The following is a 26292-nucleotide window of genomic DNA, read 5'->3' on the forward strand; positions in this document are numbered from 1 at the left end:
AATTTTGTCCCACAGGACTGCTAATGTCTAACTACCTGCCTACATGTCCAAATTTGATCCTGTGGTGTTTGGTATCTGAAGTCAGAGTGTGAGGTCTTTGAACTCTTTTAGTGTCAGTGCTCCAAAATTTCCATTTGAGATGTTTATGTTTATGATACATGATCTCTAAAGTCTTTGAGGTCTGTGTTTCAATATATAAGTCTGAGGTATTCGGGAGTCTATGTTCAGGACATCAGGTCTCTATATTCTTGAAAGTCTGTCCATTTAAGGAGTTCAGATGATTGAGCATTTGTGTTTATAATATGAGTTCTGAATATTTGAGTTTGTGTCACAACATTTTAATCTGAGGTATTATGTCAAGGTGTGAGGTCTCTGAAATTTCACATGGTCTATGTGCTATGTATGGGACCAGGTCGGGTGCTGCTTTGAGTAAAGACAGATTTAAACTTTTTGACAATCTCTCCAGGCTCAGTCAGGGCTCATTAGAATAACAAATTGAAAAAAATGTTCTCCCTCTCTCTCTAGATAGATAGATAGATAGATAGATAGATAGATAGATTATATTATATTATATTATATTATATGATTTACAAGTAGCCTTACAATGACCTCCCTCAGTGTCAGGTGTGGAAGAATGCAAAAGGACTGTCTGCCTGTTGGAGAGCTGAACAATTTAGTCAAAGGTGGAAGACCTGGAACTCACTGCAGAATCCCATTGGGAGCTGCAGGGTCTACATTGGAAGGCTGAAGAGTCTGAGATGCAAGGCTGAAGATGATGTTCCAAGGAGATAGCAAAGATTACAGCTCCTCTGAAGAAACCAAAGTGAGACTTCCTTGTTCTGTCCCTTTTTATTCCATTGAGGCTACAAGTCCATAGACTGGTGCCACTCACACCCAGGTTAGGTCTTCTGTCTTCAGTAAATCCATTCAGCCACACTCATAACTATGCTAATCTAGTCAGTTGGGCATTTCTTACTCAAATTGATACAACAGTTGACTATTACATCCCCCAAAGTTTGAATCTGATGTATTTGCAGTTTCTGTTTGAGGTGTGAAGTCCCTGAGCACTTATGAGCTCTTATGTCCCCACATTTGAGACGAGTCATCTGGGCAACTTCTTTTCCTATCTCACTACCTTTTGGACTTGTCTTACCAATTCCTTGTTCAGGACAGAAAGAACCTAGAAACCGTCTCTAGAAAGAAATTCCAGTACTCCAAAACCCAGTAACAACGGGGCCTAACTAAGTTGCCAAATCGCCCAGAGTGGGCTCAAACTTGGGATCCTTCTGGCTCAGCTTCCCAGAATGCTGGATTACAAGAATATATCACCACATCTGGCTAGGAAGACATTTTTGAGATATTGACATTCCAAAATAATCTCTAAGAAAAATATTGATAAACATATAACATGTAAATTTTAAAAAATGAAAATCACCATAGTTCCTTGAACCACAGGACTCTCCTGTACATAAAGACATCCAAACTCCTAATGGGAGCAGATGCTTACATGACACTGCCCACCTTTCCACTTGAAGGCATATTGTCTCTATATTTTTGCTTTACAATAAGGTGCTTATACTACTGGATGGCCCCCTATGTGTTTTTTTTCTGAATTCTTTCACCAATGACTCAAAGGACAAGGAATGAGAGCTGGTTCTTTGCAGCATCAGGACTCAAATTCCTGGTAACTAACAGATTCTAAAAGTTCTAAGACCTTTTCAGATCTTTAACAAAAACCTCACAAATACATCAGACATAACTGTGGAACACAGACTTTAAAAGATGTTATGCTAGGTTTAATGAAGTATGGGATAATATTGATAAGACAACAAGGGGTATGGAGAAAACTTAACAATGCTTATTTATTAAGATGAGTCTCTAGATCCCTCTATCATAAGAGATAAAGATATTCCTGTCCTCTGGGTATGGGAAAGGCACCTCTCACATGAAGCCCTTATGACCTGATTCAGGGGAAGGTCAGACAGTCTTTTCTCAAATTCCCTTAGCTTAAAATACTCATTAAGTCAGAGTGACATATGGGGGGGGGGTATCATGTCCTTTACCCCATCCCCACACCCTGGACCTCTGTGCATTAAAGATTTAGAGAATCTGAAATCAAAGCTTATCTTTCACCAAGAAAAAAAACATAAAAGCATCTCAAGCTGATCATATCACAAATCTAGCCAATGGAGTTTGTTTTTTTTTTTACTTCCTTAATTTTCTTAAATTTCTACTCTTTAATTTTCCCGCCTTTAACCATTCCATTCACCTTGACTAAAACACACAGTAGGAAGAAAGAATTTTTTCAGTGGAAAAACTCTGCCCTTCAACATTATCAGATTCTAGCCCTGTTCATTGTCTTTGAGCTATTTTGTAACTCTTTGTAAAGTACAGGTAACTGATAGATATTGTACATTCTGTCCTATTTAGTGGTGGTTTTAATTAACTTCCTCCCCTTTATGGAAAAAAGTTTTGTAGACATTTGCAATTAATTTTAATATTCCTTTACTTCATATAAGTCTGTGCCAGTTTTGTAACCAAGCATTGCAAAATGGAACTTTAAAAGTTAGAATTTTTTCCTTTAGAGACAAGTTGCTTCCCCAAACTTCCTCAGGCCTAGGGCATAAACTGCCATCCCCACCTGTCCTCAGCCCAGATAAATGGCCAGAATATGCAAATGCTGGCACCAGGATGTCAAAGTTCAGTTTCATTTCCACAGAGAAGGGAAGAAAGGAAAGGCCTGGGTCTACAAAGGGACAAAACAAGCCTGAACATGTTTATCATCTCATTGTATTCTCTGCCTCGCTGTTCTTTACTATAAAAGACCCTAATACATCTGTACACAGTGAGGTGGTGATTTGGGAGATGAAGTCACTCCATCTCCTCAGAGCTAGCTTTTGAATATTTTTTTTTCCTTTTTAAACAAAAGAAATGGCCTCCTTAGATTTGGTCAGCACAGGTGAGCAAACAAATCTGAGTGTATGGATGAATGTAAGTGACTGGTAATAGTTTAACTTTTCCTTTGAACTGGTTAAAACGTCAGCTTGGTTCTGTTGTACCACAAGAGTGACTCCTTGACTAAAATTAAATCAGGCTCCTGAGCTATCTTATCAACCTTATCTCCTTCTCTCACCCCTACCCTCATCCCCTTCATAGGGGAAGGGCCCCTGCTAGGCCTCATAGCCCAGTGGTAGAAAAAACTCCTGCTATGTCACTTTAACAAAAATCCTCTACTACTGGACTCAAGTCCATCTGCTGGCTGTTTGAAAGCCAATACTCCTGATACAAGAGTTGGTGGGAAGGAAATCAGGTTTATTCAAGGACCAGCACCTGAGAAGGAGAGAGCTACCCCCCGCCCCAAACAAAGACCATCCTAAAGAACTCTGGTATTTGAAGGGGCTTTTATAGGAAGGAAAAGAGTGTAATGTGATAAAAGATAGAAGGCGGTGTGCTGAGTTGCACATCAGGGCTCCATAATCATTTCTGTCACTCGGGGGATGTTTTCCTTTCTTTTCTATCAGATTACCCTTGCAATAACAATTGACCTTTGTCTTCTAGACCAATCCTTGTCATTCTTTAGGCAAACACATTGTTTCTCTGCACGTTAAACATTACTTCACTTTTAGTTAATGAACAGGACTTTGGTCCACACTTTGATGTTATCTGAACTATCAAAAGTTCTGTGTTCTGAAAAACTAAAAAAAAAAATGTATTAGGAGATTCTATGTTTTGCTCTTTCCCTTTCCTGCAGTAACTGACTCCAACAGTTAGTGTCTCAGTCATTTTTAAAGGTCATTTTCTTTAGAATCTAAAGAAAAATAGTGGGCAAAGGTAAAAAACAACTTCACAAGGGGCAATTTGCCAAGTATAGCATAAGACACAATGGCATAGCCATTATCATTGTTACACTCCTTACACTTGATGTCTCCTTTTGGTAATTTTTCATCTACAGACCCCTCTCATTCTCTTTCTGGCCACAAATTCCCACTTACCCATGCTGTACTTTGAATTGAGCCTCCTTCTATACTGAGAACTCTTTTCTTTCATTGTAATATTTCCTGAATAAAATCTATTCTTACCACTTTAATTATTGTAAGGCTCTGAATGTAAAATAAATTCTTTAACGTGTTCATTTTTCTACTTCTATGAGTCATCATTTTACCTTTTTCTGAAGATTATCATTTAACAGCCTTCTGTGGCTCTCACAAAAACATATCTCTCACAGCCGGGGATTTAGCTCAGTGGCACCGAGCCTGCCTTGCAAGCGCAAGGTCCCAAATTCGATTCCTGGTACCAAAAAAAACCAACAAGAACAAAAACATATCTCTCACTTTTTCAAAGGAAATTGATTTCATACATATTTCTTCCAGAAAATCTCTATGATAGGTTCCTTTAATGCTTCACGATATTATGTGTGTTGAATCTGTGATGTGTTGCCTTTTTCTTATGAGGGTTTACTATCCAAATTTAAATATTAATAAATAAGTTTATTAACATATATGTATTTATATATTGTACATGAATATAAATTTTACAATTTATAAATAAATAAAATTAGAAATCCCAAGAATGAAGAGAGTCATGTGTTTCTTTGACATCTTCAGATAAGGACCTTGTACAAGTCTGCACAGAATTCATGTTTTCAGTAACATCCTTAGGATGTCAGTGTAATGGCCCTCTCCACAAGGCAAAAGGCAGGAATCATGCAAGAAAGGCAATGGAGCTCAGAAAACAACCATTCACAAAACCTAGGTTTGCTCTGAAGCAAACCTGCTTCATTGCCCTGGGCCCTCACTCAGTCTTTGAAATTTCTCTCCACAGACTTGCTAACAAGCTTGTTTGTCTAGTCCCTTCCCACATCACATTAGAAAGAAACTCCTACAAGAGAGCTCTTAGAAACTTAATGATGATAGAAAGAACAGGAATGGCTGCTGTGCAACTGAGGAAAAATTTTTTTCAGAATAAACCAAATAATTAAATTGTGACTATACCTCAGGCTAGTTTTAAAATAGATGTTCAGAGCTGGGGATGTAACGCAGTAGTAGACCACTTGCCTAGTGTTTGAGAGGCCCTGTGTTTTATCTTTGGGGGGGGGGGGCGGGGATTGAATGTTCAGAGAAAAGAGTTTGCAACTCTGCATGATTTCCTCTGCTAAATGTTGGGCAAAGTATAGTCCATTGTTGGAAGATTTACTTCATGTATGTACATATTTGGCACTCTATTCACAAGTGCATCAGACAAATTTAATATTACTGAATGACAAAAGGACTTCTGAAAAGATGGCAGAGTGGTAAGCAGTAACAAATCAACCTCTCCAAGATATTGGAAAATAACAACTTGGGGAAGAAAAGGTGGAGGGGTGTAGATCCCCAGGACCCAGGAAGGATCTGAAGGGAAAATTGGAGCCCACACAGAAAGTGAAGAGACAGTCCTCAATGCAAAAAAAAAAAATGAGGGGGCAAACTGCATTTTTTCCCCAGCAGAGACACACTGAAAACAGGTGACTCCAGAGGCCTCCAAGGAGAAACACACCACTGGAATAGAGCAGTGAATGCTGTGCACTACAACAGCTGGTGAGTGATTCCAGTCCAAGCGACTGCCATGTCCCTTGGAGAGGGTGTTTGGCCAGACATCATTTTAGGGAGGAGCTAATTGAACATGGGACTCAGAGCAGCTGAGTTGGGTTGGCTTCATCTCAGGGCTCCCAGTGTTGAAATCTCACAGTGATTGTGTGAGGGACAACCATGGAAGACGTCCAGGGTCAGGGAGCCATGGTCAGACCAGCAAGAGACACCCAGAGTGTTGTAGGCTGAACAACTCAGACCCCAACCCCCACAAACAGAGGCCAGGATCAGCCTGAACTTCTTTGGATTTGAAAGCATCAGAATCAGAACCCCACCCTAATCCTGCTGCAGATTTACTGCTTATCCAGAATGGATCTGGGCAACACCTGCCTTCTTCATCTAGCAGTGACAGCAGAGTCAGGCACTGAATTGGACACTACCACAAAACTGTTGACCCCAGAAGACAACCATAGACTGAAATCACAGGAAAATTTCTCTTTTTTTCCTTTGCTTTTGGTTTTCTTTCTTTCTTTTGATTATTTATTTTTGTTTTTTTCATGAGTATGAATATTGTTTTTAGGGGTTTTTTTGTTTTCTTTTGTTCTTGTTTTTGGTTTTTCCTACTTTCTTTCCCTCCGGTCTTCTTCACCAGTTTCTTGAGGATTGAGTAATCTTGTTTGTCCTTCAGCTTCTAATCTCTTTCTCTTCTTTTATTTCTCTACTTTTTCCCTTATTCCTTTTAAATTTCCTCCCCATAGGGTAAATTTTCTTTATTGAGTGGATATTTACTATATATAATTTTCTGATTTGTCTTAGATTTTATTATATAACCATAGATCTTGTACCTATGATTGAATTATTAGTTGTCACAGTTTGTCATTTTCTAGTCTGTGCTTGATGCTATTGTTATTACTGATTATACTATTTCCACCACAGTGACCTAGTTGTTGTGATCAACAGATCTTCCTTGTATGCCAATACCTAGATTGTCTGGAGGTCATGAACAATACTATCTTCCAGTACTAAAGAACTGGGTGCCATGCCAAACAGGCAGCAACCTTCCATCCCTAATAAATTGAAAAGGCAGGATCTTAGTACAAACTCAAAAGCCAAAAGCCAGCTATGTCTACAAGATATCTCTGAAAAGTAGTCATTTCCTAAAGAGGTCTCAATACTAGTAATAAAGCTACCTACCATAAGCAATTTACCAGCATCAACACAGAAAATAAATAAACAAAAAAACAGAAAATGAGAAATCACAGAAGCAAGATGCAACCCATAATCCCAAACTCACCCAAGGCAAATCAAGGGGGCATTGAGGTGGAAGAAATAAAAAATCTCCCAGCTGAATTTTATGAAATGGTGGCAGCTGATGTAACAAAACCAATCAATAAGTCTCTTGACAAAAACAAAACAGAGGTAATTAAAGAAATGGTGACCATAAAGGAAATGATTATTGTATCTAGAGTAGATACAGATTTTTTTTTAAATACAGATTAGGCAAGACATGGAAACCATGAATGCCCAACATAGAAAAGAACTGCATTCCATAAAACAGACTCAAATAGAAATCCAGGAGATTAAAAATTCTACTGAAAGTATATGCACCAGAGTCAATTAATGTGAAGATAGAATATCAGATCAAGAAGACAGGGCTGTGGTTGGAGATCATCAAATGAAAGACCTCTTTAAAACAGCAAGGGGCTATGAAAAATCAATCCAACAGCTGCTAGATGATGCAAAGAAGACTAATATAAGGTTAATTGGAGTCAATGAAGAATCAAAAGATAGCACGAACGGCATTAAAAAAATTCTCACAAAAGTAGTAGCAGAAAAATTTCCAAGCATGGAAAAATGATTTGAGATATAGATAAGTGAGGCATATAGAACTCCAATTAGCCATGATAAGAAAAAAAAAAAAAGCTACACCAAGGAATATAATAGTCAAGATTACAGAGATTCAACACAGGAACAGAATATTAAAAGCTGTTAGAGAAAAGAAACAAATCAACTATTAAGGAAAACCCATCAGAATCACAGCAGACTTCTCAACACAAATCCTTACATCAAGGGCCACTTGGAGTGAAGTATTTCAAGCCCTAAAAGAAACAACCTCCAGCCCAGATTGATGCATCCTGCAGAATTATCTGTCAAAATTGGTGGAGAAATAAGATACTTCCATTATAAAGAACACCTGAAGAAATTCACGACCACCAAACCAACACTCCAAAAAGTTCTGAAGGATATTCTAAAAAAGACAATGAAGACAACAATTCCAAGACTTTCAATAAAATGAATCTACCAGCCAAGGCAAGCAATTAAACAGAAGGGAAAGAAAGGGGACCAATAACAGGAAAATAATATAACAAAGATAAGTTAAAACATATCAGGAAACACATTCAACTCAAACAGAAATTCATAGACTGAATGTCAAAGGATGGAAAACAATACACCATGTGACAGGAACCCTCAAAAAAGCAGGGGTAGCTATTTTATTTGCAAAATGGATTTCAAGCCATGACTGATCAGAAGAGACAAAGAAGGTCACTGTATACTTGTTAAGGAAACAATCAAAGAGGAAGAGATAATGATCATAAAATATATGCATCAAATACCAGCACACCCAACTATGTAAAACAAACACTAATGGATAGGAAAAATCAGATAAGCATGAATACAATTCTTTTTTTTTCCATGAGGAAGAATGAACATTTCTTACATATGCCAGTTACCAAGGACTCCACATATATTTTCTTTACTCAGTAATCACACATGTCTCTCCAACTCCACTATCTAGCACCACTGTTTTTTGAAGTCAAATGAATTTGCCACATTAGGTGGGGTCCAAAGGCTGGTGTTTGCTCTGGGTTTCCTTTAGACTCTGCCCTTACCACTTAGAGAATCTGCATTCCCAGGGCTGTGTTGCCTGGAGATCAACTCAGTCCCTGTTATCCTCATCTCTGTATTTTCATTAAATCATCTTTTCCAGTAGTTCAGTTCTTTCCAATCAGATTCCTGACACCACCTGAGTGCCATGGAGCACCTGGTTTTTTCCACCATTTCCATTATGCAATTCAGGGCACGGTCAAGATGTTTCCATTCATTGGCCCGTTCCCTCTCTGTTATAGTGGTCTACCAATTCATCTTGATAGCCTCCATTTAGACCAAGATTGTGGTGCCTCTCACAAACTTCCCGATGTTCTAGCATCTTGTTGGGTTCCCAATACAGGTGGGAAGTTGCAATATCTTCTAAGGTGTAGTGCTGAAGAGGTGGAGGAGTAGGATGGAACTGGCCCCCAGGATTCATAAGAGGCACAGTGAGGGCAGAACTATGCCAAGGGGCAGGGCTGATGGTACACACTCTCTTGGCAAGAGGTTCAGGAGGAACAGTATCTCTATCAAAATTACCTTCTTCCCTCCTCTCTGAAGTGGGCCTCTTCCCATTTCTGTGTACCTCCATGAGCACCTCAGAAGAGTTGTCAGGAGATGAGATACTGGTATTAAGCAGAAGGTGTTCGTGCTGGGCCAGGTACTGGGGTGCGGTCTCACTAATACAACTCTAATGGGGGATCTCAATATCCCACGGTCACAAATAGACAGATAAACAGGACAAAAAATCAACAAAGAAATATCAGAGCTGAACCAAACCTTTGAACAAATTGACTTAGTAATTATCTGCAGAGTATTCCACCCAACAACAGTGGTCATTCTTCTCAGCAGCACACAGGACTTTCTCCAAAATGGACCACATACTAGCTCACAGAAAATGGTTAAGTAAATACAAAGGAATTGAAATCATCCCATGCACATTATCTGACCATAGTGCAATGAAATTAAAAATTGATGGCAAAAGAAACCACACAAATTACATAAACACATGGAAATTAATTAACACTCTCCTGAACAACCAATGGGTCACAGATGAAATTGAAGAAGAAATTAGACAGTTTCTACCATTAAACAATAATGCCAGTATGACATATAAGAACTTATGGGACTCAATGAAAGCAGTCCTACATGAGTGAACTGCCATATCAGAAAAACAGAGCGAGCTCAAATAAATAACCAAATATTGAACCTCAACCTTCTAGAAAAAGAAGAGCAAATTAAGCCCAAAGCATGTATGATGGAGGAAATTATAAAGATCAGAGCAGAAATTAATGCAGTTGAAACTAAGAAAACAGTACAAAGAACCCATAAAGAGTAGAGTTGGTTCTTTGAAAGATTAAATAAAATAGACAAATCCTTAGCTGATCTATTTTTTTTTTAAAGACTCAAATCCGGGCCGGGCATTTAGCTCAGTAGTTTCGCCCCCTGCTGCGCAAGCACAAGGACCCGAGTTTGATCCCTGGTACCAAAAAAAAAAAAAAAAGACTCAAATCCATGCAATTAGGAATTAAAAGGATGAAATCACAACACATCCTGCAGAAACCCAGATCATCAATACCTATTTTGAGAATCTGTACTCTAATAAGATGGAAAATGCAGAAGAACTGGATAAATTCCTAGATACATATGAATTACCAAAGTTGAATCAAGAAGATACAAAAATTCTAAATAATCTAATACTAGTCAATAAAATTGAAGAGGTAATTTTAAAACTACCAACAAAGAAAAGTCCAGGTCCTGACCCATTCACTGCTGGATTCTACATAACTTTAGAGAAGATCTAATGCCACTACTCCTCAAATTCTTTAATGAAATTGAAAAGGAAGCAATATTTCCAAAGTCATTCCTGAAACCAACCATTACCCTGATATCAAAAGCAGAGAAGGATCCAAGCAAAAAGGAGAACTACAGGCCAGTCTCCTTAATGAACATAGATACAAAAATCTTCAATAAGATACTGGGAAACAGAATGCAGCAAATCATCAGAAAAATTATACACCATATAATTCATCCCAGGGAAACATCCCAAGGATGCAGGGATGGTTCAATATACACAAATCAGTAAATGTAAGACACCACATTAACAGAACCAAGGACAAAAACCATATGATCATCTCAATAGAAGCAGAAAAAGCATCTGACAAAGTTCAAAATATATTCATGATAAAAACCCTACAGAAAATTGGAATAGAAGGTCTTTATCTCAATCTGATAAACGCCATCTATGATAAACAAACAGCCAACGTCATACTAAATAGTCAAAAACTGAAAACTTTCACTCTAAAATCAGGAACAAGACAAGGATGCCAACTATCACCACTCCTGGTCAGTATAGTTCTGGAAACATTAGCCAGAGAAATTAGACAAGAGAAAAAATAAAAGAAATATGAATAGAAAAGGAAGAAGTTAAATTATCCTTATTTGTAGATGACACCATCCTCTACGTAATAGACCCCAAAAACTCCACAAAAAGACCCCTACAATTAATAACCAAATTCAGCAGTGTAGCAGAATACAAAGTTAACACTCAAAAATCAATAGCATTCTTGTATATGAATAACAAACTCACTAAGAGAGACATTAGGGAAACAACACCTTTCATAGTAGCATGTAGAAAAATAAAATACTTAGGAATCAATCTAACAAAGGAAGTGAAAGATCTTTACATTAAAAACTACAATACTCTGAAAAAGCAGAACAAAGAGGATATCAAAAAATGGAAAGATATCCTCTGTTCTTGGATAGGTAAAAACAATATAGTAAAAATGGCCATATTTTCAAAACTGTTATACAGAATTAATGCAAACCTGATAAAAATACCAATCTCATATCTCACATAACTAGAGAAAATAATCCTAAAATTCATTTGGAACCAGAAGAGACCTAGAATAGCAAAAGAAATTCTGGGCAACAAGGGCAAGGCAGGGGGCATCACAATCTCCAACTTGAAGTTTTACTACAAAGCTACTATGATAATAACAGCATGGTACCAGGATAAAAGCAGACCTGGCAATCAATGGAACAGAATAGAAGATGTAGAAAAAACTCCAAGCATATTCAGCTACCTTATCTTTGACAAAGGTGCCAAACACCTGCACTGAAAGAAAGATAGACTCTTTAATAAAATGGTACTGGGAAAAGTAGCTTCCCACATGCCAAAAATTGAACCTAGGTCCATATGTCTCATTATGCACTAAACTAAAATTAAAATGGATCAAAGATCTAAATATAAAAACAGAAACACTTAATCTGCTGGAAGAGAGAATAGGCAGAACTTTTGAAGACATAGGTGTAGGCAAGGACTTTATGAACAAAACCCCAATCACACAATGTTAGAAAGAATCAACAACTGGGATCACATCAAATCAAAAAGCTTTTGCACAACAAAAGAAACCACCAACAGAGTGAAAAGACCACCCACAGAATGGGAAAAAAAATACCAGCTACTCCTCAGACAAAGGACTAACACCTAGAATATGGAACTCAAAAAAATCAGCCCCCATGGACCGGGGATTTAGCTCAGTGGTTCTGCCGCCTACCTTGCAAGCCCAAGGTCCCAAGTTCGATCCCTGGTACCAAAAAAAAAAATCACACCCCCCCACACAAATTTGAAGACCCCATCCAAAAATTGGCACTGAAATTAATAGACATTTCTCAGATGAAGAAGTACAAATAGCAAATAAATATATGAAAAAAATGTTCAACATCACTGGTCATTCGAGAAATGCAAATTAAAACAATACTGAGATTCTATCCCACCCCAAAAAATGGCTATCATCAAGAAATCAACCAATAACAAATGCTGGCATGGCTGGGGGGAAAAGGAACCCTTCTCTGCTGCCAGTGGGAGTGTAAACTTGTGCAACCGCTATTGAAATCAGTATCGAGATTCCTTACAAACTAAAACTAATGGTTCCATTTGACTCAGCTATTCCCCTTCTTGGTATCTTCCCAAAAGAGTTAAAAGCATCATACCACAGTGATATGTGCATGCCCATGTTTATAGCAGCACAATTTATAATAGCTAAATCTTGGAAATAGCCCAGATGCCCATCAATGTATGAGTGAATTAAAAAATATGGTATTTATATACCATGGAATACTACTCTGCCATAAAGAAGGATAAACTTGAGTCGTTTGTAGGAAAATAGATGCACCTCAAGACCATAATCTAAAATGGAGTAAATCAGACACACAAGTTCAAATGTCACTTTCTTTCTCTTATGTGAGAAACTAAGGGGTAAATAAGGAACATAATGGAAGATAGATATTGGGAAGTAGAAAGAATATGTTCAAATGGGAAGGGGAAGAAACGAAGGGGATGGGAGAGGAGTAAAAGGAAAAGGAAAAAGGGGATGGGGGAGTAAGAGAAAAGGAAAAAGAGAATGGAAAGAAAAACTGGAAACAAAGCTTTTGTAAATGGGCAGGGGAAAGGGGGCTGAAGGTAGAGAGGGGAATGGGCAAAAAACAGAAGAATTACGCTATAGTACGTACAGGTACAGGTTCCCTATGATGAATGTGACCATTATGTATGACAAATATATACTAATAAAAATTAAAGTTTAAAAAATAAAAAGGAGACACATGAAAATAAATAAATAAAAGACAGAAAATACATCCAAATTATTGTTTGGATATTATATGATACCAGTACCTTATAACTTGCATTAGATCATAATAATTACAATACTGAAACATTGGTCTTCATTTTTTTTAAAAAGCCACTGAAGATAATTTTTGTTTGTTTGTTTGTTTGTTTTACTGTTTTGAAACAGGGTCTCACTATGTAGCCCAGGATGGCCTCAAACTTACCGCAATCCTCCTGCTTCACTCAGCCTTCCAAGAGCTGTGATTACTGGCATGCACCACCATGTCCAGCAATTCTTGCAGTCAAGTACTATTACTAGGTCTCAACCACCGATGAGTAGTCAAAGACTGTAGGAGATCAGAATATGCTACCCCAAAATATAGCTCTTTAGCATAAGGACTATTTTGAGACTGCAGAGGTAGGAGAAGCTCTGAAAACAATAGAAGTTAATCTTTTGTAAGATAAATTTATATCTGTAACAGAAATGTCATTTGTAAGGGTGTCTCCTTCTCTGCACCGGGAAGAGGAGGACTAACTCATTAAATCTCTTATCAGTGGACACTTTTTTACTGTGCATTTCCTGATCACATTCCCATAAATACCCCCCATACACTTCTTTCTTTGTTTCAATTGAAGGTGGTATTTAAGCCTGAACTCTAAGCCACCTTTCGAAGATCAGTAATTTCTCTAAATATCTCCCATGTAAGTATGAGATATACATGGTAATAAAGTTGTTTGTTTTTCTCTTAGTAATTTGTCCTTCATATCAGTGATCCATCCCAATAAAGAATTATGAAAGGTAAAAAGCAAATTATTTTACCTCTCTCAAAGTCAGTGATCAAAACCCATACTTTCTTCCCCTACGTAAGCCTTAGAACAACTCCAATTTGGGACATTCCTATTAAGCTCTTCCTATGAAAGCCAAGGCCTGTACTTTCAGGGATTTCCTCAAAATTTAGGGGCTTATAAAGAAGGATAAACTCGAGACATTTCTAGCTAAATGGATGCACCTTGAGACTATACTCTTAAGTGCAATAAATCAGACACACGTGTAAATATTGCATTGTCTCTCTGGTGTGAGAAACTGAAACTATAAGTAAGGGCCAAAATATATAATAGATAATGTGAAATAGGGAGAAATTGTTCAAAATTACACCAAGAGTGAGATACTTTGTTAATAACTAAAATGTTTTATACAAAAAAGCTATAGTATTATTAGAAATTAGTTGAGAGATAGATTAGCACTTGAAAATGTATTCTTTTAAGATCATGATACACGGTGTATTTGCCACTGTTATTCTCTAATTATTTTTGTTACAAAAAATTATTTTTCCATATAACTATTTTTATTAATATCTACTTGTATTATGTTAAAATAAAAATTTTTAAATGTAAGGGCTTATCATAAAATCATCAACTACCAATATCAAAGATGATAATCTATTCCCTCAGGAAAAAAAATAATGGCCTTCTCAGAACTGTCATATGCAAAATGATGGGCACTGGCATTGTCAAGATGGCTGCTTAACATCACAGATACATTTCCAAACCCATAGTGATTTATCTGTGAAATTATTCACAATGGTAAATATAAATTGATTCAAACTTTACAAAAATACTGATGAGGAAATTTTACTCAAGATAAGTAGCCAAATCAAACCTCTGTCATTATCATAACCCAGGAAAAGCTGTAGGGGAAGACAAAGCTCAGAACTCCTGCCTCAAATACTATTTGAACATTTCCAAATAGATTTCACACAATTGCCCCAAGCAAAAATATTGAACAATACTTTAGCAATGGTTTCTTAGTTTTATTCTTGGACTAAATTTTTCCCTTGCTAAAAGGCTGTATTAATCATATTTTCATCTCTGTAATCAAATACTTAAGAAAACAATTTAAAAGTTCATTTTGGCTCACAGTTTCAGAGGTTTCAGCTGGCAGATGGCTGGTTCCATTGCTATGGGCCTGTACCAAGACAGAAACATCACAGCAGAAGGGCACTGCAGAGCAAAGCTGTTCATCTCATGGCAACTGGGAAGTGGTGGGGGGGACAGAGAGGAAGGGGCCATCGACAAGACATAATCCCCAATATCATGTCCTTATGACACACTCCCTTAACCAGGCCCCATCTCCTAAGTTTTCATTACCTCTCAATAATGCCATCAATTATGATCTCATGAACAGTAATCTACTGATACAGTTAGAGCCTTCATGATCCAATCACCTTCTGAGACTCCTACCTCAGAACACATGAGAATATTTGGGGACAGGGGAAGACCCAACCCAAAAAGAGAACTACAGACCAGTCTCCCTAGTGAACATAGATGCAAAAATCCTCAAAAGATACTGGCAAACAGAATACAGAGGGTCATCAAGAAGATCACACACCCTGACCAAGTCAGATTTATCCCAGGGATGCAAGGATGGTTTAACATCTGTAAATCAATAAATCTAATACACTATATTAACAGAGTCGAGGACAAAAACCATATGATCATCTCAATAGATGCAGAAAAGGCATTTGATAAAATCCAGCACTGATTCATGATTAAAATGCTACAGAAAATTGGAATAGAAGGTCTTTATCTCAACCTGATTAAGGCTATCTATGAAAAACCAACAGCCAACTTCATACTAAATGGTCAAAAACTGAAAACTTTCACGCTAAAATCAGGAACAAGACAAGGATGCCCACTATCACCACTCCTGTTCAATACTGTTCTGGAAACATTAGCCATAGCAATTAGACAAGAGAAAGAAATAAAAGGAATAAAGATAGGAAAGGAAGAAGTGAAACTGTCGTTATTTGCTGGTGATACGATACTTTACATAGAAGACCCAAAAATCTCAGTCAAAAGCCTTCTAGACCTAATTGACAGATTCAGTAGAGTAGCTGGATACAAGGTCAACACTCAAAAAACAATAGCCTTCTTATACGCAAATAGCAGACCCATTGAGAGAGAAATTCGGGAAATAATTCCTTTTACAATAGCATCTAAAAAAATGAAATATCTAGGAATCAACCTAACAAAGGAAGCAAAAGACCTCTACACTGAAAACTACAGCACTCTGAAGAAGGAGATAGAAGAGGATATAAGAAAATGGAAAGATATCCCTTGTTCCTGGGTAGGAAGAATCAATGTAGTGAAAATGGCCATACTTCCGAAACTACTACATAGATTTAATGCAATACCGATTGAAATTCCAACAATATACTTCAAAGAACTAGAGAAAACAATCCAAAAATTCATTTGGAAGCAGAAGAAACCTAGAATAGCAAAAGCAATTCTGGGCAACAGAGACATGGCTGGGGGTATCACAATCCCCAACTTGAAACTATACTACAAAGCTACTGTGAGAATATTTGGGGAACATTTTAGGTCTAAACTATAGCAAAGGCTAATAGTGCATCACCAAAAGGGATACATCGATTTTGTTTTTCCCACCTGGAAAGTATATTCATTACTCTATTGTGATAGAAAATCTCCCTTTATAGTAAAATACTTAATAAACTGTGTAAAGTACTCTCATTAAAACAAAAACATCTTTGTAAATATTGGCTCACCAAGTTTTGGCAAAATAGAATGGGCTAATGATCTTTTAAAATCAAAATCATTCTAGTTTCCAGGAAGACTTAATGTCCAAAACTTAAAATCTGATCATTAGCTGAAAAGACAATGTGATCAACATCTCAAAATCATCAGGGGTCCTTCCCATATGAAATCATTCCAGGAAGACTCATGTGAGAATGTGGCACATCATCCTCTACCAGACACTACCTGGATAACACTTTAAGCTTCGCAAATATTGTCCAAAACTGCATCATATGCCCAACAGGTGCAAGCTGCATTTTCAAAGTGACTATTACCACATGATTTGCAGTCAGGAGATAAGTCATGGAAAGTAAGACCAATGAGATTCATCCTTAGAAAAGTGCTGAAAAAGACCAATTCCAAATGTCTGCCAGTGATATCTCAGACAAAAACCTAATATCTAGAATATATAGAGAACTTTAAAAATTAGAAACCCCAAAATAAAAGACCCAGTCAGAAAATGGACAACTGAAATGAATAGTCACTTCTCAAAACAAGTACAAATGGCCAATAAATACATGAAAAATGTTTAACATTTCTGACCATTAGACAAATACAAATTAGAACAACACTGAGATTCCATCTCACTCCAGAAAGAATGGCTATCATCCAGAATTCAAACAACAACAAATGTTGATGAGTCTTTAAGGAAAGTAGATCCTTTGTACATGGTTGATGGGAATGTAAACTAGTAAAGCCACTATTGAAATCTGTATAGAGATTCTTCAAGAAACTAAAACTAAAAATCCCATTTAACCCAACCATTCCCTTTCTAGGTATCTTCCCAAAAGAGGTAAAGACATCATACCACAGTAATACATGCATACGTATGTTTATAGCAGCACAATTCATAATAGCTATTTCTTGAAAGTTCCCTGTATGTTCCTCATCAGATGAATGAGTAAAGAACATGTATTTATTTGCAATGGAGTATTACTCTGCCATAAAGAAGGATGAATTTGAATCATTTGTAAGAAAATGGGTACACCTTGATAGCATAATATTAAGTGAAATAAATCTGACACACAAGCTTATATATATATCATATAACTTCTCATATATGGACCTTGAGAGCTTGTTTGGAGGTTCTAGTAGGGGAGCACAGCTTCTTGTATACCTTTGACCAAGGAAACAGTCCTACTCTATCGGGGTGGTGTCCTCTTCAACAGAGCGCACAGCTTCAGGAAGGACACACGTGGAGTGGTGAAGGAGGAAAGGGGACACCCGCCTAGTCAACCAGATCAGCCGAATCAACCCTGGCGATCAATGAAGAGACAGATGTTGCAGCCAGATCACCCTAACAGTCTATAACTTCTCTTGTATGAGAAACCCCAAGTATAAATAATTTTAAAACAAAATAAAAGATAGACAATAGGAAACAGAGAGATCCTTTGCAAATAGGAAGGGGATTTAGAGATAGAGGGAGGAAGAGGGAGGGGAGAGGAAGTGGAATAAAAAGAATTAATGTATGTTCAATACATGTACATATGCCCTCAGATGAATGTAAACATATGCACTGTAAACATTTAATAATAAAAAGCATAGTTTCTACTAAATGTGTTTTAATTCCCATTGTTGTAAAGTCAAAAAAAATATTTATATCTAGCCATCATAAGTTGGGGACCATCTATATATAATTTGCTTAACTCTATCCAAAATGTTTTCATTCACAAACAAATTAAACTCAGACAATAAGTAGTACCTACTATATACAGCATGTTTGTGCCCTTCACAAGGAGCACCTCTAAGATCTTCTTTAGATGCAATCAAATGGATTTTTCTGTGTTTGCCACATTAAAAGATGCCATGTATTATGAGTATACTCATTCGGCCTTTCCAAATATTCAAAACAGAACCTGCCAGTGCTCTCATTTTATTAATTCTTTGACATGTTATCTTACTAGGGAATATCCAAGACATTGTACTTCATGGATTTGTGCAAGGATTTATACTCTTGTAGGAGTTCCTGAACTAGATCACAATATCAATAATTTATATCACACTTTGGCTCAAATAGCAAATGAAATAGTTCAAGCATTACAAGCACAACAGATAAGCATAAATCTTCCTCAGCCATGGTGGAGTCTGGGCAATGTGTACACATCATTTTACACCTGAGTAAATACCTCAGGAGAAGTAGGACAATCAATCAATTAGTTAAAAAGCCACTTGCTTTTGTTTAGTTTGATTAACCAAACTAACCCTCATGACTTTCTCTCCTGTCTGGGTTTAGGCAAACTAAGAAATTGGATATGAGGTGGATTCCAATATTTCTTTTTTAAATAACTTTTTATTAGTGCATGTCTGCAGTACATATGTTTACATTCATCTTAGGAAGTAGGTACACGTATTTAACATATATTAATTATTTTATTCCACTTCTCCTCCTCTCCCTCTGTAAATCCCCTTCCTATTTGCAAAGGATCTATCTTCCTGTTTCCTATTGTCTTTTATTTTATTTTGAAATTATTCATATTTGGGTTTTCTCATGTAAGAGAAACCATGCAATATTTAATCTTGTGGGTCAGATTTATTTCACTTAACATTATGGTCTCAAGGTGCATCCATTTTCCTACAAATGATTCAAGTTTGTTCTTCTTTATGGCAGAGTGGTGCTCCATTGTATATAAATACCACTTTCTCTACCCATTCATCTGTTGATGGACATATAAGCTGCTTTCAAGATTTAGCTATTATGAATTGTGCTGCTATAAACATGGGTAAGCATACATCACTGTGATATGATGTTGTTAACTCTTTGGGGAAGATACTGAAAAGGGAAATAGCTAGGTTGAATGAAATTCTTAATTTTAGTTTCTAGAAGAATCTCCATACTGATTTCCATAGTGGTTTTACTAGTTTATATTCCCACCAATCATGTAGAAGCATTCTGTTTTCCTTGCAGCCTTGCCAGCATTTGTCATTATTTGTGATGTCTGTCCTTAGATTCTGTGACCTCTTCCACCATTTAACATTCAGCTGCTTATGTGTTCCTGCACAGCCATTATCCCAAGGCAACAGGTAACTCACGATCAGGATCAAAAGGAAGCCAAAGGGCCAGGGATTTAGCTCAGTGGTTCTGCTGCCTGCCTTGTAAGCACAAGGTCCTGAGTTCGGTCCCCAGTACCAAAAGGAAGCCAAAGCTCTCACAATCGACCTGGCTTGCTTGTTGTGTGACAGAGAGGCAGGCAATGAAATTTTCTGGGAAGAGAACTGTTGCAGAGCTAGCACAAAAGACAAAGGTGCTAACTAAATACAGTGACAGCCACAACAAAGAGACAGCTCACTACACATTGTTCAGAGTTAAACTCCTTAGGTCTTCTGGGGAATCCACAAACAACCAAACTTGTTTTCTTTGAGGGCCCAGTCTGCTGTCCAAGAGTGAAACATCTTTCTTGGCCTTTTGCTGGTCACCAGTTCACACAACAAGAGGAAAGCAAAATCTACCACTTTCAAATATGAATATGGATTTCCTTTCTACCTCCTCCTTCTTTTTCCCTTTTCTTTCTGTAATCCTTTGTTACATAAAATCAATCTATTACTAGTTTTCATTCAAGTAATTTAGCATAATAATATAGCTTTGAGTTATTCTTAGACTTGTGTTAGTTAACTTCTGTGAGCTGCAATTTCCTCATCTTGTAGGGGAATGTGCAGTACACGCTGTATTAGTCCATTTTCTGTTGATATAACAAATATTGGAGGCTGGGTAGTACATAAAAGATATTAATGTAGTTCACAGTTTGGGAGGCTGAAATCTCAAGATCAGGCAACATCACTGGTTCAGCCTCTGGTGAGGGCCTTGTGGTAGGCCATATCACTATGGCAGGAGCATGAACAAAGGAGCCCACATAGTGAGACAGGAAGCCAGGGGGATCAGGGGCCAGGCTTGCTCTTTCATAACAACTCACTCTCACAAGAACTCACTCTGAGAGACCAGACCTCCTGAAGGTGATACCCATGACCTAATTAGCTTGCACTGGGCTCTTAATGGTTCCACCACCTGCCCCATCATCACACTGGGGACCAAGCTTACCTTGGTTCACAAACTTAATTCTTGCCATGATTCTGGCCACAAACCAAATTGGACAAGAAGCAAGCCAAATTCTCCATAAGGTCAACACTGAACCTAACCATTGCATTTGATTCGGTTCTCTTCCAATTCGGTTTATGACCAGAATTGTGGAAAGAATTAAGTTCCTGAACCAAGGTGCCACTGTTTACAGAAAAGCTGCCTTCCCAAATGAAGTTAGTGAGGAAAGTGTTCCATCAGCCCATCAACGCGCATCACAGATGGGTGCTTATGAAACTCTAATCAGTTGATTAACCATGGTATATGTCAAGCTTCTTGCTCTGGGGAAGATACAAAAGGAAAAGAGATCTCTTCCCTTAAGAAAATAGAATATGATTGCTTCTCGGCCTTTTGGCTAAGATCAAGTGAAAATAGAATATGAGTTGGTGGACATAATACATACATAAACCAATACTTTAAGACCATGGCTATGGTAGAGTTTAACAAGTTGAATATACCGCAGAAGGGTAAAATAGTGTGGGAATACTTCATGCAAGATGCATGAAGCGAGGGGGAGTGGAGTCAGACCTATCAGGTATTCAGACTCTTCATCTTAAGTCCCTTCTGCTGCCCCGACAGAGTTGCTTAGCACACACTGCAGGCAATTACTCTAGAGGGAAATTTTGAGTTATATCAATTCTCTGTGCATCAGTTTCTTCACCTGTAAAATAGAAATTGCAATACCCATCTCAAAGAGTTGTGTGCTTTAAAAAGTGATAATGAGAGGAAAGCACTTAGCACAGTGCCGATGTAAAACAGCTAGTATACAGTAGAAAAGTTATTATGAATCCAGTTGTTACCTATTGCTCACCGTGGCCTTTCTATCCTCTCACATCCTGTCTTGCAACTATACTGCAAAACACCACTCTGCTCCCAGTTTTATAAACATTCCTTGCTGTTTCTGGCTTCTACCTTTGTTTATGCTAAATGTACCGTAACTCCACCCCACCCCACCAGACACACACAGAACACACTGACCTGTCAGAGCAGTTCTCAGGTTTCAAGGTCAAGATCAAATCTGCAAAGTACTCCCAAATTCATTTGCCCACCACTGGATTGCACTTGCATGGTTTTTACTTTGTATAGAACCCTTCACAGATAGCATTCGATTACCATTGCTTTTGTAGGCAAAAGCCTCTAATTGGTTTGAGGCAAGTGAACTGCTTTATTAATTTTTTAATTCCCTAGAACCAGCCAAAAGAAAGCACATTATAACCTAGTTCAACCCCAAAAGTAGGGAATTTTCTTTTTTGCTTTTTGTTTGTTTTGTGGTGATGAGGATGGAACCCAGGGTCTTTTGCATGCTAGGCAAGTGTTTTACTATTGAGCTACCCCCTAACAGCTCCATAAATTCTTGATTGTGTTCTCCATGATAAGTCAATTAGTAGCCCCTGCTTTTAGAACTCACTGGGATAATTTCATAGCAATAAGGTAGGCCATAAAAGGAACTGATCTAGGAATCAGAACCAATAATCTGAAAATTTGCACATCCTTACAGTTTTTTGAAGAGTACACATGTTTTGCTCATTAAAACTCCTTAACAATGGTGATTTGGGGGCTGGGGATTTAGCTCAGTGGTTCTGCTGCCTGGATTGAAAGTGCAAGGTCCCGAGTTCTATCCCCGGTACAAAAAAAAAAGACTCAACAATGGTGATTTGTAATTCCTGGGTTATATGTCTGTCTGTGTGTGCACATGCACATGTGTGTGAAAAATTAAGGATGTGCCATCTCAAAAATATTCTATATTGATTATTTAGAGTTGAAATCACTTGATATCTGTAACTACAGAAATGGTCATTTGGAGCTAGGCGTGGTGGTACACACCTATAATCCCAGCATTCAGGAGTCTGAGGCAGGAGAATCACTGAGAGTTCAAGACCAGTCTGAACTACATAGCAAGATCCTATTTCAAAGAGAGAGAGAGAGAGAGAGAGAGGGAGAGAGAGAGAGAATAAACCAAAAATTTTTTGATTGGCCATTTGACCTGTCCTTTGCTACATATAGCAAGGCATAAAGATTCTTTCAGAAAAGGGTGTTCTCCCCCTACTAAGGTAAGAAAATAGCTTTAATCACCAGAGACTGATAATTGGGGCTGCAATGAACCTGAATAAATAAACTCATTGAGGTAACCCTTACCTTCCACCAGCTTTTATATCCTTCCCCACAAATCTCAGTGTCATTCCAAGAATTTCCTGCCCAGTAATTCATTTTTTTCTGCTATTTCTTCAAAACTTTATTGTTCTTTGTCTAAAACGTATAAAAGCATCTTGCTTTGGTCATTTCTTTGGATTTCACTGTTATGTAGAGATACACCCCATGGAAATGTAAAATTAACAAAACTTACATGTTTTTTCTCTTATTAATAACCTCTTGTATTAATTGGGTTCCTAGTTCCAGCTAAAGAGCTCACATAAAAACTAGGAGGGTAAAAGGAAACTCCCTACATAGATAAGTGCAAATGTCATGAATCTCTGCATTATATAGCTTCTTGAATGTTTTTCCAGGCTTAAAAACCCATAAGTACAGTGTGTTTAGCTTTAGCCTTGTCTGATATGAGAGCATTCATTATGTAAGAATGTATAGGGACTTTTTAAAAAAATAAAAGCCAAGTATGCCTTTTGGTTGAATTGAATTCCTCAGTCTCACAATGAAATACTACATTTGTCAGTTTTGATTTATTGTTTCTTTAAACATCACATCTTTCTGTGCGTGTTTATTAGCTTCATTAAAGATATTGTTTATCTTTTTCATGGTCACATTCTTAAAAGCAAAGGGCTCAGTCAGGAGTTTTTGGCAACCCCCTGGAGAGCCCTTTCCTTACAGTCCTGCTAGCTGTTGCCCTTCCATTGACTGTGTTTTCTGAAAGACTAAAAAACAAACCAACAACCTTCCACCAGCTTTTGCTATGGAGTTTACAAAAACATATATTAAAGCTAATAGCTTTGGTTACGGTGTCCAAGCAGCAGCGGTGGCAAATGGCTTATGTTGCTAACAAATGTGCTTCATAAGAATCAACCCTTACCTTGGGCACTGAAAAAGATAAGCAGAATAATCCAAAAGATCCCTATGCAGTCACAGGAACCTGGAGCCATCTGGGCAGGACAAAAATAAATCAAAAATGAAGCCTGCATGAATCTCCAGGGCCCCTGGGGACTGAATTAACATTACTCAGATTGAAGAACAGAGGAAACTGGCAGCAGAGACCATTGAAAGGACTTTAACACAGAGAGAGAAAAGGGCTTTTAGGATGAAATGCCTTGTACTGTCTGTGGCTAAAACCCAGACAATAATTTGAAAGTCTCTCAGCTTGATAAAGATAAATCAGTGCATAAGGATAAGCTCTAACCTGTACCGAAACACAATAAAACAAAACAGAAAGCAAATGCCATATAATTGGCACTTCACAAGCCAGAAGACTCTGCTGAGCTGAATTAGTCAGACACCTTGTGACTTAAGAAAGCCAGTATACATCTTTTTAAGAATTCTATTTTTATATATGCTTAGTTCCAAATTGTTTCTTTTTCTTTTGGTTCTGGGGATTGAACTCGGGTCCTTCCGCTTGTCAGGTAAACAGCTGAACCACTGAGCTAAATCCCTGGCCCTGCTTAGTTCCAAATTGAGCAAATCACAATTATGCAATATTTGGGACATATTTGTACTAAGAAAGTGCTTGTTCATCTGAAATTCTAATTTAAACTGAGCAATATATTTAGCTGGGCAATAAATACTTTATCTGGCAATTCTAATGTGGAAATAAATGAAGACCATACAAATGAGAACAAACAGACTATTTACTCAAAACTTACTATATGTAGCAAAGAAGTCAGTCACCATCACTTGCATTTGACAGAGACTCAGAGGCAGGAAGGAAATGAAAAAGATTTATAATGGGGAAAAAGAAAGAGCTTCAGGTGTGCCCTGATTGGAGGCTTTTGGCATGGGGAAGCTGAGGGCAAGCTAACTAGAAGCAGGCATCGTATGTGATGGGTTAGGGGAGCAGATTTGCTTTCTCTGGTCAGTACTGAGTTGGAAGCTGGGGCAAGAAATAGGGAAGCTAGCAGTCACTGATGAAGTCCTGATGGTTCTGAGCCAGCTGCTCCAGAGGTAGTAGGTTAGCATGCCAGGCAGCTTGCAGTAGAGAGAATGGTTTGGCAAAGGATTTGAATAAATATTTCTCCAAAGAAGATATGCAAATGGCCAATAAGCACATAAAATGTTGCCTGACATTATTAATCACTGGGGAAATGCAAATCCAAAGCACAGTGAGATACCACTTCATACCCACTATGATGGCTATAATCAAAAAGGGAGAGAGCATGAGGAGTTGTTGATCAAAAGTAAAAAGTTCCAGAAAGACAAGAGGAATAGGTTTTGATATCTATTGCACAGCAAGGTGACAATAGTCTATAATGACAATGTATGGTATATTTTGAAATACACTAAAAGAGGAAATTTCAAATGTTTTACCATAAAAAATGAGAGATAAGCAAAGTGATAGATTAAATCATAATGAATGATTGAACCACAATGATTAAGAATTAACCACAATTAATGACTAAGATTGATTTAACTATTCCACACCGTATACATAGGTCAAAGCACCACATTGTATGCAATAAATGTGCATAATTATGACTTGTCAAACACAACATAATAGTTATAAATAAACACTTATAAAAATATAGTATGTTACTATAATGGAATATTATTCAACCATAATAAAGAACAGAGCATTAATATATGGTACAACATAGCTGAAACTTGAAAACATTATGCAAAGTAAAAGAAGCCAAACCCAAAAAGTCCAAAAAGGCCAGGCATGATGGTGCATGCCTGTAATCCCAGCACTCTGGAAAGCTGAGGCAGGAGGATCACAAGTTTGAGTCCAGCCCAGGCAACTTAGCAACTTATTGAGACCCTGTCTCAAAAAAACTTAGGAAAGAGGTAGAGATGTAGATCAGTGCAAAGGCCCTGGGATCAATCCTAGTACCACAAATGAAAATGTCCAGAAGGCACATATTGTACAAATACATTTCTATGAAATATGCAGAATAGGCAAATCCACAGAGAAAGAAAACAGAGCAGTACTTGCCAGCATGGGTGCAGGGAGTGGAGAACAAGGAGCAACTGCTAATGAGTATGGGGATTCTTTTAGGTGATGAAAATGCTCTAGAATTAGATAGTACTAATGGTTTCACAACTTGGTGAATATGCTACAAACCACCGAATTGTTTTTGTTTTGGGGGGAGGGTGTTTGGGGGTGTTGTTGATGTTGCTGTTTTGAGATAAGGTCTCACTATGTAGTTCAGGTCAGCCTTGAACTCATTATGTAGCCCAAGCTGGCCTCCAATTCACAGGGATCCTCCTGCCTCAGCCTTCTGAGTGCTGAAATTACAGGTATGTGTGAATTGTTCTTTTTTTTAAGGCTATGATTCTCTTTAGGAGCATGTTTTCCAGTCACTTCCTGTAGTACTGGAGCATGTCTTCTAGCATTTGCAGCTCTTCTGAATGTATTGTCATTGTCTCCCCTCTTGTTATTGTTCCGTGTTTTCCTGCAAACAATACTTCATTGTATCTTCTGTCTCAAC

The 26292-nt window shown here is 37.6% G+C and overlaps 1 long non-coding RNA gene and 1 pseudogene across 2 annotated transcripts in view; both read right to left on the reverse strand.

The window, feature by feature from the left end:
- The window catches only part of LOC110347128 (uncharacterized), a 122988-nt gene that overhangs the window by 35237 nt on the left and 61459 nt on the right, over positions 1-26292 (reverse strand). The gene's annotated exons all lie outside the window — the stretch shown is intronic.
- On the reverse strand, positions 7494-10064 carry LOC147824386 (protein CBFA2T2 pseudogene; annotated as a pseudogene).

The sequence above is a fragment of the Heterocephalus glaber genome, unplaced genomic scaffold (genome assembly GCF_053883595.1).
Source record: "Heterocephalus glaber isolate CG9 unplaced genomic scaffold, H.glaber_assembly_v1.0 deba00001546, whole genome shotgun sequence".
Taxonomy (NCBI): domain Eukaryota; kingdom Metazoa; phylum Chordata; class Mammalia; order Rodentia; family Bathyergidae; genus Heterocephalus; species Heterocephalus glaber.